This window comes from Cucumis melo, chromosome 6 (genome assembly GCF_025177605.1).
Source record: "Cucumis melo cultivar AY chromosome 6, USDA_Cmelo_AY_1.0, whole genome shotgun sequence".
In the NCBI taxonomy this organism is placed as follows: Eukaryota; Viridiplantae; Streptophyta; class Magnoliopsida; order Cucurbitales; family Cucurbitaceae; genus Cucumis; species Cucumis melo.
The window spans coordinates 16265434-16282418 of NC_066862.1; positions in this window are offsets into that span (position 1 = coordinate 16265434).

Consider the following 16985-nt stretch of genomic DNA (forward strand, 5'->3'; position numbering starts at 1 on the left):
TAAATCTAAATTCATCTATCCAAATATCAGATCGAAACCTATTACATTTCAACCTCTAAACATATATTTTTAATATAGATTATATATTTACAAAAGCTTTAAAATTAATTCTATCTGTAAAAGATTAAAAATAAAAATGAAATTTTTTTATTAGTCCTATTTTCTTCTTTAAAAATAAAGTATATTCATATTGAATGTATTTTTTTTAATGGATAAACTATTATCATTATTTTAGTTTATCGGATATATATGGAAAGAGTTCTTTTCTTGTGTGTATATAAGTAAATGTATGTAAGTAATAATAATTATGACTACATATATCCTTTGCCTTTTTACCAAAGTTTAAAGAAATCAATCATTTGGGTGCTTGACTTTTGAAACCAAAAAACCTATGTAGCAAACTTTTTTCACCATTATTTCACTTCCTCACAACATCTTTCTTTCTTCATTTTTTTTTTTTTGAAAATTTCTTATAAAATAATATACAGGTAAAATATTTTACCTTCTGCATAAAAAATAAAAAAATCTACTAAGATAGTCTCTTCTTTTTATCGTTTTTTTTTCTCATCCTTGTCTGTAATTGCTTTTTTCTTTCCATCACCTTTCTTTTCTTCCTATCTTACTTTTTTTTTTCAAACGGTTATTTGATTCAAGATCGTACTAAATATAAAAGATCTGTTTTTTTTTCAAACTGTTATTTAATTGTTCAATATTATCGTGTATTAAATATAAAAGATCTTGAAAAAACGTCATTTAGATTTGGGTAGCCAAATCTAAACGATCGTATACAAAAAATAACACAATCTAATCTAAATAATCATATCCCAAAAGAATCTTGAAAAAACCGCTTAAACTAAATCTAAACGATCATGTATGCAAATCTAAATGATCGTGTAGCAAAGAATTAAAAGAAAAAAATCGTCCCAAATCTAAACGATTGTGTAACCAAATTGAACGATCATGTACAAAGAATCTTGAAAGAAAGTAGTTTATATTTGGCTGCACAAATCTAAACCATCAAATCTAAACGATCATGTACTAAACCATAGCCAAAACGAATGTGTATCAAATATATGACAACAACGCGATGTTGACGGGAGCATTTTTGGTATTTTTCATTGTGGGCTCGTGAGTTTTTTCTGTTTTTGAAATTGTTATATTTTTTTAAAGTACCGTTTATTTATTTATTTATTTGTTTAGTTTTGAATAAAAATGAAAGAAACACGTGTTTAATTAAAAACACAGAATAATTCATGGAAATTAAAGGCACAGCAATTAGTTGTTGTAGTTATAAATCAAAATACTGTAAGAAGAATTGAATGATAAAAGTAATTAATATGAGTAAATTGCGCAAAATTAAATAACCTTTGAATCACAATGTTTGTTAGGCGACCAACTTAATTGTTAAAATAAAATCAAAGTGAAGGAGAAACGTTAGACTAAACAATAATATTAAAAGCTATTTTTAATTTTAACCATTATACCTCCAAACACTACTCCATATAAAAGCATATATAAATCAATCATTTGTATATTTCTTTTACATGTCTAACATAATGTAAAAAAATGATAAAATTGACAACATATTTAGGCTTGATAAAATTGATAAAATTGTCCCTCTTAGATTTCTTAAATATATGTTTTATTATTCTTACAAAAACCAACTAGAGTTTACCATAAAAAATATTTTAAAATTATTTAAAATAATAATCCATTAGCAAGTTTTGATTTTGAAAACTTAAAACTGAAAAATGTTTGTGGTTTAAAAATTACTAGAATAAATTATAATCAACATTTAATCATTCTTAATTACCCTTAAAACTTTAAACCATGCTACAATAATTTTCGGTTTACAATCATTGACATTTGGTAATATACATTAATAACCCCATTAATTGAAAGTTATAAAAAAGACAAAGCTTTAGGTTTGATAGTAAATCAAATAGAGTGAGTTTTCCTGATTTAGTTCTTTTCCCTATAAATAGTTTTTTTTTTTTTTTTTTTATTATTATTATTTATTATTGTAGTATAGATCTGGAAGTTGAAGCATTCTTCAATTCTATGTTCTTTATAATATATATATAACTAAAATAGTTCCAATACCAATAACGAATTTAATTAATAGTAAAATTGTTTTCTTGACTCTTGTAGACCTACATTCTAGTTTTGATTTTTATATTTCTTTTTTTCCAGAGTATAAATACCATGTCAGCAAAATTATTTTTGGATGTGTCATTACATTATTTTTAATCCAAAATTAAAAGCTAAAGAGTATAATTAATGTTTAGAAATATATTGAAATTTGTTTAGAAAAAGGAAGGACTTGATAAAAAAAAATATAAAAGTTTTAGAAATGAGAATTGTGATGGAATGGAGAAAGTATGATTAGAGGAAGAAAAAAGAAATAATGAAATGATAATATGAAGAGAGAAATAGGTAAATATGTGTTGGAGAGGAAGATGATGAGAGGTTTGATGAAATTAAAAGTGATCCCACTAACGAATGTTTTGTGTAAAAGTGAGTTTATGAGAGAGAGAGAGAGAGAGGAACATGCTTTAGGTTGTCTTCCTTCACAAAGTGCCACCACCTCTTCCACTGATCCCAGCTTTAAATTTTCTTAATTATAATCAATTTTACTTTCTTATTCTTTTTTCTAAGAAATTTACTTTCTTATCAAATCATCTAAACTTACATAAAGCATAGTGTTCTGTAGAATTGACTAAAAAATTCCTCCAAAATCTTTGGACACAAATCACCCCAAACAACATTGGTTGAAAATTCGAATAATTTGTTAGGACAAATTAAATTGATTTAGCCAAAAATCAAAACTTGTGGAGGAAGAATTGCGGTTTTAGACCAACAAAGAAAAAAAAAAAGGTTAAAAAATATGTATTTGTTTAATTAATTCATCTATCTGTCTTTGAAAACAAATGAGAAGACAAATTCCTCATAGATAATGATTTAAAAAAGATTTTAAGGTGGGAAGTAGGGTTAGTTTGTTTGAAAAGTTGTTTAGTCGGCGTAGTTTATCACATAATAACAAAACTGATTTAATCCAAGAATTTACTTTGTTGAAAACCTATACATATAATAATAGGTAACAAATCATTGCAATTTTTTGTAATTCTATTATGTAACTAAGTTTATTATTATTATTAATGTTACTAATGAAACTTGTTACACACAATCTATGTTGTAGCAATTTCAAAGAATGATGATGAAGATAAATAAAAAATCAATCAAATATTTTTTTTAAAGTGACAACTAGGGGTATATACAAGTTGTTTTTGAGTTGAATGGAGTGTTTTTTTAACCGATCCAAAAGTTTAAGTTGTTCAAATATCCAACCTTGTCAGTGCTATAAAAGGGGCCAATCCAACCTAAATATTTTTGGGTTCAATCAGGTGGTCACCAAGTCTACTTGTCTTCTGGTTAAAGAATGATAGTGCATTCAAACGAGATCGATTTTACGATTGTTGTTGGTGTGTTTTGTGGTCGCAAGTGAACAAAATTGAAAGATGGAACATAAAATGTTGGAGAAGGAAGACCAACGATGGAGAATTAAGCATATAAATGAAAAGACAGTACCTTGGTGAAATGGAAATAAAAAAGTGATGGTGCAAGTATTGGAAGATACGGTGAAGTAGCTACTTGAAGCAACAATTAGGCGTTTAAAAATTTAGATGCTTAGATCAGATGACGATTAGAACTTGATCATCTAGTGTGGACACCTAGACTGAATGTCTAGACAAGTGAATGCATAGTTGATGGATGCCTAGACTAGTCCCCTACATTGGATGCCTGAACTGAACGCCTAACTGTAAAACAAAAACTTGTTAGATAAAGGTTGAGTCATGGATCACGCTTTCTTTAAAACGTTTCGTAGCTTTGTTCGGAGTGCAAACAATTTAGTATTGCTACGTCGTCCCCAGGATATATAAAAAAAATCGAAAAACTTGATCGGAGTCGCATCAAAATCGATCGAAACCAACACACACTATGAATGACTTTTGCTCAAAAATGAAAGCAAAGAGAAAAGTTTGAGCAAGATTTGTAAGATATGAGTTTTTCAATGTTTTGAAATGAGAAGATTGGAGAACTATGAGTTGGTTTTGGCACCAACTGCGAAACATCATTACGTTCAAATTGAAGTAATTCTTCTTGCATTGTAGCAATCTACTGGTCATCCTTTAAAGTTTTAGTAGCATTTGTAGGTTCACTTGGAGAAGTATAGCAAACATTTGCAATCATTTTTGCATAATCACGGCGTTCCTTCTTTCGAGTTGTGATTTCACTACTTATCTCTTCAATAATATTGCTAGACAGGTGATTTTTCTGAACGTAAGCCGATGGAGCAATTAGGTGAACATCAAGTCGAACAATTGAACCACTATATTTATTGTTGTCATTCGAGTTAATATCAAAAGGATAAACAAAATTAGCAGTGATGGACTCATTTATTAATGAGGAACCCTCAGAAGAAACCCTTGGATTAGTAACTGAAGAAGAATCATCTGAACTAATTGTAGAAACAGAGGATGAACCTATAAGAGGGAATACCTGATCATCATCATCTTTGAGCTTAATAGTTTGTCTTCAGAGTCGTGAATAACAACATTAATAGACTCGAAAATAGTCTTAGTGCACTTATTGAACACGTGGAACGCTCTACTATTAGTAGAATAGCCAAGAAAAATACTTTTATCTGATTTAGAGTGCCACTTTTACTGGAACTCTCTATCATTTAGTATATAACACAGACTTCCAAAAACATGAAAATGATTGACATTCAATTTATGTCCTTTTCATAACTAATAATTAGTGAACAATGTACTCGGACAAAGTGAAATACGATTGTGGATATGACATGCAGTATTTAAAGCTCAACTCAAATTGCAAAGGAAGAGACTTAGCATGCATCATGACACGAGCCATTTCCTGCAACGTTTAATTCTTTCTTTCAACAACCCCATTTTGTTGAGGAGTCAAAGGAGTTGAATATTCATTAAAGATTCCTTCATTCTAACAAAACTTTATCGATGGCAGAATTTTCAAATTCTTTTTCATGATCACTGCCAATATGCATTATAACCCTATCTTGCTCTTTTTGAATATGAAGACAGAAGGATCGAAATACTTTAGAAGTATCTGATTTTTCTGGAATAAATTTCAGTCAAGTGTATCATGAGATATCATTAACACAAACAAAGGTATACCTTTTTTCCCCTAAGACTTCAACTTGCATAGAACCCATCTAATCCATATGGAGAGGTTCAAGGACATGATTTGTAGTATATTGCTTTACAGACTTGTGAGATGCTTTAACTTGTTTTCCAACAAGACATTCCTCACAAAATTTTCTAAAAAATTCTTTAATACATGGATACCAGTATAGCTTCTGCGCCAACAGTTTTCAATATGGTAGAAATACTTATATGACCAAGACGTTTGTGCCACAATCCAGCTTCATCAAACTTAAACAAATTACACGTGTAATTCTTTAAATCAGTGTCCTAGTGATAACAATTATCAGATAATCAAGTGCCAGTTATTACAACATTTTTTTCTTGATTCAGAACTTCACATTTGTCTTTAGAGAAACTGACAGAGAATCCTGGGTCACATAGTTGATTGATACTAATCAAATTCACATACAAATCGTTCCAAGCCTGACATGATAAAGAACACGTAATTTAGGTCTACTAATGCTTCCTTTCCTTATAACTTTGCCCTTTACCCCATCACCAAATGTCACATGACCCGTGCTGCATTCCTTTAATTTAGAGAAGAACAAGGAGTTTCTAGTCATATGTCGAGAGTACCTGCTGTCAAAATATCAATCATCTAAGTTAAAAGTATGAATCGAGATAAAAGTCACATTACATAAGTGTTATACTTCACTTCCCTCTTCACTCTTCACTCCCCACTCAGTTTTAGTAGAGACTTGAATGACTCAATAAGACTTTTCTGCTACTTTTATGGTTCAGCCTTCTATAATTGTATCGAATATATCTGTGAAGCTTGTAACAAAATGGTCAAATATGACCAATTTTTTTCACAAAAATGACATGTCCACCTTTTTTAAGAACGTTGACTAGACTTGTGTTGACTACTTTTAACATGCCATAACTTAGCAGGTTCTTCAAACTTATTCTTATTATCAAAGGCTCCAATAAACATTGTTGAGGATCCTCCAACATTAGAACCTTTTTCGAAAAAACCAAGGTCATATTTATCTCCCTTATTCTTCCCTTCATTCAGAAGATTATCCAGACTCTGAGTTCCAAAGGTGAGTAATTTTACAGATTTAGACAAGGATTTGAATTCACTACAAACATCTCTCAATTCCATTTTAAGTGCAGAGATCATAGTCATAAGACGGTGATTATCTTCCATAAGAGCTTGTATTCTCTCCTTCTGAAGTTTCAAAACTTCTTGATCTTCTTCCCATTTTATCAACAAGTCGTCATATCTAGGCTAACTATGGCTAGTTTTTCTATCATCTTCGCCAATTAATTTCATATTAGAAATACTCTAAAAGATTTTTAGTTCGTTTTCAGATGTACAACTTATGAGTGCTTTGCCATATTCTTCTTCATCACTATCATATGATGATTCCTCATCTGACAATGTAACAGTAAAATTCTTCTTTTTCCTCTTTAGAAAGGTGAAGCATTTTGCCTGATATACCCAAAACCTTCACATTCATGACATTTGAAACTTCTATCACTTCTATAAGATGACAAATTTCAATCACTTTTATTAAAATCTATACACTTATGGGCTGCATAAGAACTAGAGGAACTTGATCCTGAGTTAATTGAATTATTGAACTCTCTTTAGACTAAGCTCTGTAATTACCAGATCTTTTGTGAAACTGGCTTTTCAGCTTCAAAAATTACTTTGTCAGTAAGGCTATGGACTTGGCTAAATTTTTGTCATGAGTACATTCTTTGCTCGATTGAGGAGAGTCCTCATTCACAGTCTGGATAGAAATTCCACTTTTCTTTTTATGTTCTCCATCTTCGAGATCTAGCTCAAAGGTTCTCAGAAATCCAAACAACTCATCTTATTTCATAGAGGTAATATTATTTGCTTCTTCAATTGCAGTGACTTTCATATTGAAACAATAAGGAAGAGATCTCAAAAAAATTTCAAACAAGCTTAGTATCTTAAATTTTTTCCCATAGAGCAAATGATTCATTGGCAATGTCAAGAATATGGACATTAAAATCAGCTATGGAATCATCTTAAGACATCTTGAGAGCTTTGAATTTTGATGTTAAGATCTGAAACTATGACATTTTCACTTTAGAGATACCTTCGTTGGCCACTTCCAAAATACTTCAAGCCTTCTTTGCAAATGTACGGGTGTTGATAAATTTGAACATGTTTTGATCCACTCCATTAAAAATCGCATTCAATACTTGAGCATTTCCCAGAGATGCTTCATCTTTTTCATTGGACCAGAAGATTTTTGGCTTCAGAGAAACTTTACTAGCCCATTAGTTACAATAGTGTGTTCCCATCCAATAATGATAGCCTTCCAAGTTTTGCTATCAATTGATTTTAGAAAGACAATCATTCTAGCTTTCCAATAGGCATAATTAAAACCATCAAGAACAAGAGGTTTTGTAGTAGATCTTCTTTCACAAACAGGTTCCATAAGACACACAAATTATGTAACCCACTTTGATACCAAATGGAGAAAAATAAAATAGTCAACACGATGCTTCAAGCACACACTTCAGTTAATAACTAAGGAAACAACGGAAAGAATAATAAGTATGAATAACACATGGAACACCAAACATTGTTAACCCAGTTTGATCACACAACATCTACATCTGGGGGTCCTCGATAAGTGATTATGTATTGCCATGTGTTATAATTCATGATTACAAACTTATGACTATCAGTATAGAAGTTTCAACATATTTTCAACATTCTGTACTTAGTGACACATTCTTACTAACAACTGAAATAACAAAAACATTCACTAGCTAGTGTTTTTCACAGATACAACTTAGAAAAACCTCCCTCTTAAATCAGATATCACTTTCAGCAATCAATCAAGCAACACTTGATCATCAATAATCTCAAATCTGATTTCTAATTCTTGATCAGAAAACCTTTGTCATCAAACCAGACTCACCACGAGAGTCCACAAGCTTTTTTGACTTTACTCCCACTCTTTTCTTCTAAAAAAACAATCTCTATGTGTGTGCAACCACACACCCAAGAACCAAGAAGAAAAAAATACGCCACAAACCAATCAAACCGCGACAACTAAAGAAATCCTAACAACACAACCAGATTAATAATATTTATCCGAAATAAAATAAAGTGATTAAATAAGAGGAAGTGGGACCACCAACTCAACAACTTAGAATGACTTTTGCTCGAAAATAAAAGTAGAGGAAACATTTTGAGAAAAAATTGTAAGATATGGGGTTTTCGATGTTTTGAAATGAGAAGGGTCGAGAACTATGTATAAAGGTGAGATTTGTAACATCTCAAGGGTTCGTAATGCTTTAATGAACATGTTAAAGTGTAACGCCTCACCGCTTTGCTCAACACCTCGAACACTTAATACATTGCTCAACACCTCAAAGTTGCGTCACGTTACAAAGTGCATTATAAATTCTCAATGCATTGATGTGTTACAAGCTCATTGCATCACTCCCCAACACCTAAGAAAATAATTTTAATAAAAATAATATTACTATTTTATTCCTCACCACACTACTCCTCACCAATTGGATCGGATGAGTTGCGGCATCACGTAAATAGAGATATCAACAAATCCATATTTGTCTATCTCCTCACCTCTTATAAAAAAATGGGTATCCTTTAGAGTCATTGTAAATAGAAATATAAATTAAACTTGAAAGGTTGTTGAGATAAAGAAAATATATTATGCAAAGTTAACTATCTGTGGGATATCGTTATGTCTGGAACAACAATTTTAGGAACATCTTGAAAGTCAATCTACGAGATGGGATGACTAACATCTAAGGGGAAACTACTGAAACATCCTTGAAAAATAGTTCTAACACCAAATCTCTTAACATTTTTTATCTATTAGGATATACTTTGATTACTAAAAAAGTGACTATCTTTTACTACCTTTTCCCATTCACAACAATCAACCAACCATTTTCTACGTATTAATTATATTTGAAGTTTCATGCTAGTAATAAAATTTTAAGTTGATCACTGGTTAAATGAAAATAAGCTTAAGTTGATAATGTGATGGAAGATAAAGTTCAACTTAATGTCAAATCATTGATTGACTTGATGGGATGATGGGTAAAAGTAAATTTAGTACTGTATTAAGCTGAAAATTATGAAAATGTATCTTAATTATATCTTTCAACATGGAATATTATTGTTTTTATTAGATATTTCATAGTTTTTCTTTAAATGGTAATTGTATTGAAAATGACTGCTTTAAACATATTTTTTGAAAGAAAAAAAAAAAAAAACTATTCCATTGAAATTAATTAATTAGGTAAAAGAAAAGAAATTTCGAGAAACCTAACTCTCGTGTGAAACTAAACGGAGAATTTTGTCCCCTCACGTGAACTTCTCAATATTATAATTATATGGAGAAGAATCAACTATGATATGCTTAAATCATCTTTTACTTAATCCCTAAGTCATTGATTTATTATTTTATTATCTAATTTTAATTTGTTATTGGAAGAAAGTCATGGATCAAAGTATTACAAAATTATGAGGTGAAACTCTAAATAATATGCAATTTCAAATGATTAATCCAACTCTTAACACGTAATTATGTTGTATTATCTTTATAGAAAAAGAAGATTATGCTGAATTTTATCAATTATACCATGTGATACATAAAATTAATAAAAGTCTCCCTCAATTAATGTGTATATATCAATTTGTAAATTATGTACGATTATTTGTGTGTTGCATGCATAATATATACTTTTCATTGCATATTAATTAAGGATAGCATATTTGACAAATTAGCCAACTACACTTTAGCTTAGTATAAAATTTCAAAGTGTATTTAAAATAATTATTATATTGACGGTTTTGATTCGGAAGTGAGATTAATATCCCTTGGTCAAATACCTTAATTTTCTTGTAAATGCTTTGCTGGGTGATTTTGGAATCACCCGATTTTGTAATCTAACATAAAATAGGAATGAAAGCCTAAAACAGAAATTCAAGCTTAAATCACGTGCTCAACCAACAATAGAAAAATAACGCGTAGAAAATGTCACATGTGTGCCCCAACCCAAAACACCATTCTAGGACCAAAGCGAGCCTAAGAAAGGTGTTCGACCTCAACACATCAGCATTGGTCAAGACTAACTCTAGCTAAACACGAAAAAGGCACACTCCTCAACCTAGTGATATAAAGAATTATCCTAAAGGTACTTCAAACCACACACATACATCATTCTAGCTTCAAGATTCTCCTCTAGAAAATTTCTTAACAAACCTTATCTTCAAATTTCAAGACTCTATTGGTGTTTATGCTATAAACTCGTGGTTTGCATTTTGTAAACAATTATATTAGTATAAATAAAATGTTATTTATTAAAAATTTAAGACTTGTAACTCAATCCAATAAACTAAAATCCAAAAGTACAAAATATAACTTAAATAGTAGATCACATAAAAGTTGATCGTGTTCAAATGATATTCTAAAAGGTCTATAATATATGGATCAGGTTGGGGTATATCGTATTCTACTAGCACCATGGATATGACCCACTTTGTAAACGTTTTACAGACAATATGATATAAATCGTTTGTTTAGAGATAGTCAAGTAGGGAGATCCTATATAGTTAAGAGTTTGAATAAGATCAGTCTGGTCCAGAAGACATCTAATCTCTCTTTGTAACATCATTAATGGAAGAGATTAATATTTCAAAACCATAATCATATGTAATTGAATCTAAATCTTAAGTGAGTTATATGGGTTCCTTTCCTATAAGAGGTCATCCTTTGACTTCTAGGGATGAGAAAAGTCCAAATCGCTAACTCAACCTGCCTTACCACTTTTGGGATGAAACAAATAGGGTGCTAGAACACATAGCTACACAGAAGGGTTAAATTCACTTCTTCTCGTTATTAGGGAAAGTAGATGAGTGTTTTCTTGAGTGTCGATTCTGATTCTTGAACAATGAAGTTTGATATGAATGGTTGAGGCATCAAATTATTAATTAAATCGTACTTAATAATTTTGATATAATTTTAGTATTTTTCAATTTTATCTGTTTTGCTCACATTTAAGTAGGGTTAATTTTGTATTTTTATGATGCATTAGGGTTTTTATTGGGAGGCTATCTAAGCCTTACTATTAGGTTATTTTAAGAAGTTTTTGACAATTGAAGTTTTAGGGTTTTTTCTATCAATAGAAATGCTCTGGTAAATGACAAAGACTCATCACCACCATTTTGCAATTGTTGATTCAAGATTGCATGGCTAGAACATTCAAGTAAGTTGATCACCTTGCTTGGTGGAGTGTTCGAAGTTAGAGTGAAGAACTAGTTCTCATTATCTCTTTGTCTTCGATCAAAGGTAATCCAAATCTAACTTTTTTCTTTGAGTTGTTGTCAAATTGATTTGGGGGTTTTAGAATTTGATATTAGTGGTTCACTAATTCCTAATTATCAAAGCCTTTCCCACTCATTGGCATAAGAAGGTTTTAGTTTATGGTTATTCATCAGAGGATCAATGTACTTAAGAAGTATGATGTAAATGGTAATTACAAAGGTAAACTGGTAATTTCACATAGTTGTAATTATAAACATTCGTGCATGATTAACTTACGTATAATATTTTATCGATTGATACAAAAATGCTCTACAATACAAGAAGAGTTCAACTGTGTGTCTTTAGTTGAATGACCTATGATCAATGAACGACGATCGCTTAGTGTAATTAAAAAGTTTAATTAATTAATCTTGAATTATTGAAGTTTTTAACCTGTACAATTCGTTAAGTGTCTCTGCTAGCTTACTAACAAGCGAAAACAAAGTTAAAAAAAAAAAATCAAAAACAATTTTAATTGTTCAAGTTAAATAAATGGACTATAAATTAATTGTATAAGATCCAATTAATATAATGTAGACAAATACATTATAATATAAGAATAAAAAGTAACCTATATGAGAGAAAATGATACATTTGATTAAGATCCACGCAATATGGGAGAGATTCATAGTAGAAACCATAGGTAAAAATTAATGTGAAATATTAAAACTATATGTTATTTGTTATGAGAGAGGTATGCAATTAAATATGATTCTAATGCATATTCATTTAAATATAGTATATTTAAATTGAATTAAACAATTAGATTGGTTAATTATTATTTAATAAAATAAAATTAGGTTAATTTTTATAAATGTACCAAAATCGAAAAGTATTTATGGTCCCTATAACAAAAAACAAAAGCTCAGGAGCCTATGAATATTGTGAACGATTCATCACTTTTTTTTTTTTTTTTTGCGATTTAGTCATTTTCTCTTCCATATTTTCTTTCTTCTACCTTTAAAGGATTCGTTTTTTCGTTTAAATCTCCTATTTATCTTCATTGTTTTCTGCAAGATTCATTGAAACTACTTCTTCTTTCTCATATTTGAGAATATATCAAGATCGTCTAAATATCATTTAACATGATCTAAATGATCGTTTATCACTATCAACACAATTGTTTACCATAGTCAACACAATTGTTTAAATTTGAAGCTTTTTTAACACCATTTAAAATGATCTAAATGATCGCTTTCCATAGTTAACACGATCGTTTAGGATGGTCAACGCGATCGTTAGATTTAAAGTTTTTAACAATAATTTACATTGGACTACAAGATTGCTTACCATAACCAATACGATCATTTTCATTGTGAACAAATTCGTTTGTCATAGTCAACACGATCGTTTAGTATGATCAACACGACGTTTAAATTTGAAACATTTTTTCCTATCATTAAAAAAAACTAAAAGATCGTGTATTATGAGTTAAATGATAATAAATTATTGATTTAGACTATAGTAGATGATTGTTTATAAGAAAAATATTTGATTTTAATTAAATAAAAATTAAAAGAAAAACATCACTACAGTTGGAAAGGAGCGCTGGTGATCGTGTGAGTGGGAGTTTCTCCCCCTCAACTGATTTGAAATATGCAATGTCTACATTCGGTGATATTGAAGAGTTTTCCAGCACACAAATGTGTAGGGTTGAGAGCTCTAACGTAAGAACCAAGCTTGAGTTTAATTAAGATTTTTGAAAAATTAAACAAAACAAATTATATTCTAGAAATCAACCTAGTGTACAAACTAGACTAAACATACTAAAGATTTAGTGATCGGAAAAAATACAAAGGTAAAGAAACTTACTCTATCGTTGACAATTCTATATCTGCAAACATCTTTTTGGGAATCACTATCACTACCGTTATAAAACCTTTCATATTCTCTGACTAATTTTGGTATTTGATTCTTCGTGTTTTAGATCTGATTGCTTATTGTGGTTTTTCGGCGTGGATTTATTATATCTTCTCAATTCTTGGATTTTTCGTGTTTTAAGGTAAAATTTTTATATTCTTGCTGTAGGTTTTAATTTTTTTAATTTTGGTGTTGTATATTTTGAAAGTAGTTTATGAAATTAGTTTGGAATCCTCTCGTTGGGGAAGAAAGTACGTTGAAAATGTGTTAAAAGTTGGAAAATGAATTTAACTTGAATCGTTGTTTAATGAGTTTGGAAAATGAATTTAACTTGAATGGTGTTATGGGAATGGTTGTTCTTTTTTTTGTTCAATGAGTTTGGAATCCTCTTCAAAAAAATATGTTTTGGATTAAATGATATGGTTTAAAGTAGATGTGTTTTGTCTTTTTATCAATCTTTCGTTTCATTATAATTGATTGTAGTATATTTTGTTCGATATTACTTGATCATTGAAAACTTCTCAAAGAACTTAAAATTGAGACATTATGGGGGAACTTCGTAAATTGAACTTATCAACTTATCTTTTCACTCACGAGAAACAAGTATGTTCCCTTTTTAATATATGAATTTTGTTGTTTGTACTTATGTTTACTTTAAATTTGTAACTTTGATCATGATCTGTAGGAGCCTTCAATAGTTAAAAGTGTTGTGCATTCCTCCAAATAGGAACATCAATGGCGTCATTAAGCTTCTTCATGGATATGCAATATACAACTTGAAAGTTTTGTTGAGCGATTTTTGTAAGTTTGAACTTATGGTCTTTTTTATTGTAATTTAGATACTAATTGTAGTTTTTGGAGGGATAAGCGATTGTCCATGAATTGTAAAAGTGTTTGGGAGATTCTGATAGTACCTTTTGTGTTTGGGTAATATAGAGAGGTGTTGAATCTTGATAAGCTTTAAGTACAATATGGATGTAGGCGTAATAGAAGTACTAATTATAGTTTGTGAAGTTTAAATGTAGTTTGTGAAGTAAAAAATGATTATTAATATGCATCTTGTGGAAGTACTAGTTGTAGTTTACCTAATTACATACAAGTTTTCTTTTATCATGTCGAAGTGCAAGCATTAATATAGATTTTTTAGGTAAGTCAAAGTTGAATACAACAACTTAGTAGTTTCTCAAAATCAATGTAACGTCATGTCTTTTGCAATGACTATATATTATATTGATATGCAAAGTATGTGACTAAATTAACTAAATCTATTATGTATAAGTGGAAATGCAACAAGTGGAAATGCAACATCTGGAATTGAATGTTGGTGAGTACATATGTAATTGAACTAATAATTACTTAGCACATACTTTAAGAAATGGGTGAAGGAATGTCCTCTCAAACAAGGTGGTTAATGAACTAAAAAGAGTTGAAACTTATTTAAAATGAAAGTAAGCATCATACTTAACTTTTATTTAAGACAAGTACCCTCTCGATACCTTATGCCACACATATTCACATCTCTGGATATATATATTGAAATCAAAATGAAATTTTTTCTCTAAATAAATACAAATAATACATTCATGTTTCAACCTTTAATTAAGACAAGCGCTACCTCTCAGTGCTTTAATGTTATAAGCATTTCCTTTTCTGGATATTATATGTTAAGTTCAAACAAAAGATTTAACTTTATTTCTAAAGTCAACTCTTTACTTGTTTAATGTGTGATTTAAGTTACTTCTCTATTGATTAGTTGATTTTCAATACTTAACTCAATTTCTCGACTGAATTAGGCGTCTAGTATAGCACCGATTAAACAAGCCGAATGTATTACCATCTTGAACTCTTTAGAAAACTTCTGAACTTTTTATTTCAATTTTAAAACTTCTAATAACTCATAATTTAAAAAGTAGAGAGATGAGAGATGGACCATGAAGGATGTATTTATATGAAAAATTATTGGTCTTTCGATCATTAAGTTCAAAATACAAATATAAACGAAATCAAAATATAAAAGGAAAGGAAGATCGATGCGTTAAGCCACGTGATGCAATCACCTATATCCTTTGGCTCCATTACAACATGTTCTATGTGATATTAGGTGAATGGAATAGATAGACTCCAAATCGTCGTTTTCAAAGAAGAATTAAGTTTTCATCTAAAACTTCAATAAAAATAGAGAGGAAAGAGGATGGATTGCCGAAGTGGCAGGATTTCAACCTAGAAAGATTTATCCAATCTGAGGTCTATGTATAACATTGAGCTCTTGTGGGATATTTATATGTGTTGAATAGGAATATTCCAAGCATATCTTCATTTGATTTTGTCTGACACCGAACATTAAATTCCATTCACGGTTGCATCGTTTCTTTGCGTCATAGGACAATTAGATCTGGCACAATTTGAACTTCGGCGACTACCAACCTTGCTAATTAAACGATTATCAATGTCACACCCCCTCCCAGATCACCTACTCTCGACTCGAGAGACGTCGTGAAGTCAACCGGTATCCCTCCCCTTCTGAATGATATCCTGACTACCAAATCCTTTGGAATGATAAATAACTTTGAACAAATTAAAACTTAAGCAACGGACTAACATACTAATATATTATTAAACAAACTTCAATACATAATTCTCAAAATAAGTTAAGGCTAAATGTCGTTTATTACAGATAACACTTTAAAACAAATGGAAATTAAACATCTTGACTAACTTAACCTTTTATTAATGTACATAACATGGTTGAACCTAAATACTGACCAAAAGTAGAAAAACTAACAACTTTGCACAACATATTAGAGACTACAGTGAGGCTTTTGAATCACGATCTCTGGAAAGGATGAGCTAAACAGCTCAGTGAGCGATGATTTTTTATAAAACATAATTTTAAAATAAATCATGTTTAAACTTTTGTTTTTACATAAATAAATCATGAAACATAACATAAAACATAAAGTCTATACATATCAACTTCCACGATTTAAATAAAGCTATCTTTTCAACTACTATACCGTATGAATCACAAGGATATTTACGAGACGGATTCTAAGGCACTAGTAGTGTCCTCGCTCGTTGTAGCTAAAAATAATGAGGTGGGTAACATACAAGCTCTATTCTCAATTATAATGAGGTGGGTAACCTTCAAACCCTCTTCTCAATTATAATGAGGTGGGTAATCTGTGAACCCATTTCTCATTTAACTATCTTAGTGATAAGATACTAGGTATCTACTGCATACCTTCATCAAAGAAACCTCTGTGTACCAGCAATATCCCTCAAGGGGTTGCTATATATCTTAGAATCATTATAGCTATAATCTAAAACAAAGCTAACTTATTTCTCAACTTAAATACTTTGGAAACTTAACATTAACATTGCTCGTAAAACTCATTATGTGAAAATCATAAATTCAAACTCAAATTGCATGCTTTAACATTTCTTTGTATAAACATAACTTGATAACACACACTTTGCTCTTACACAAATACATCATAATAACTCAGAAACTTAGTTTCGCCTAAGCTCATGCTTTGGAAATTCA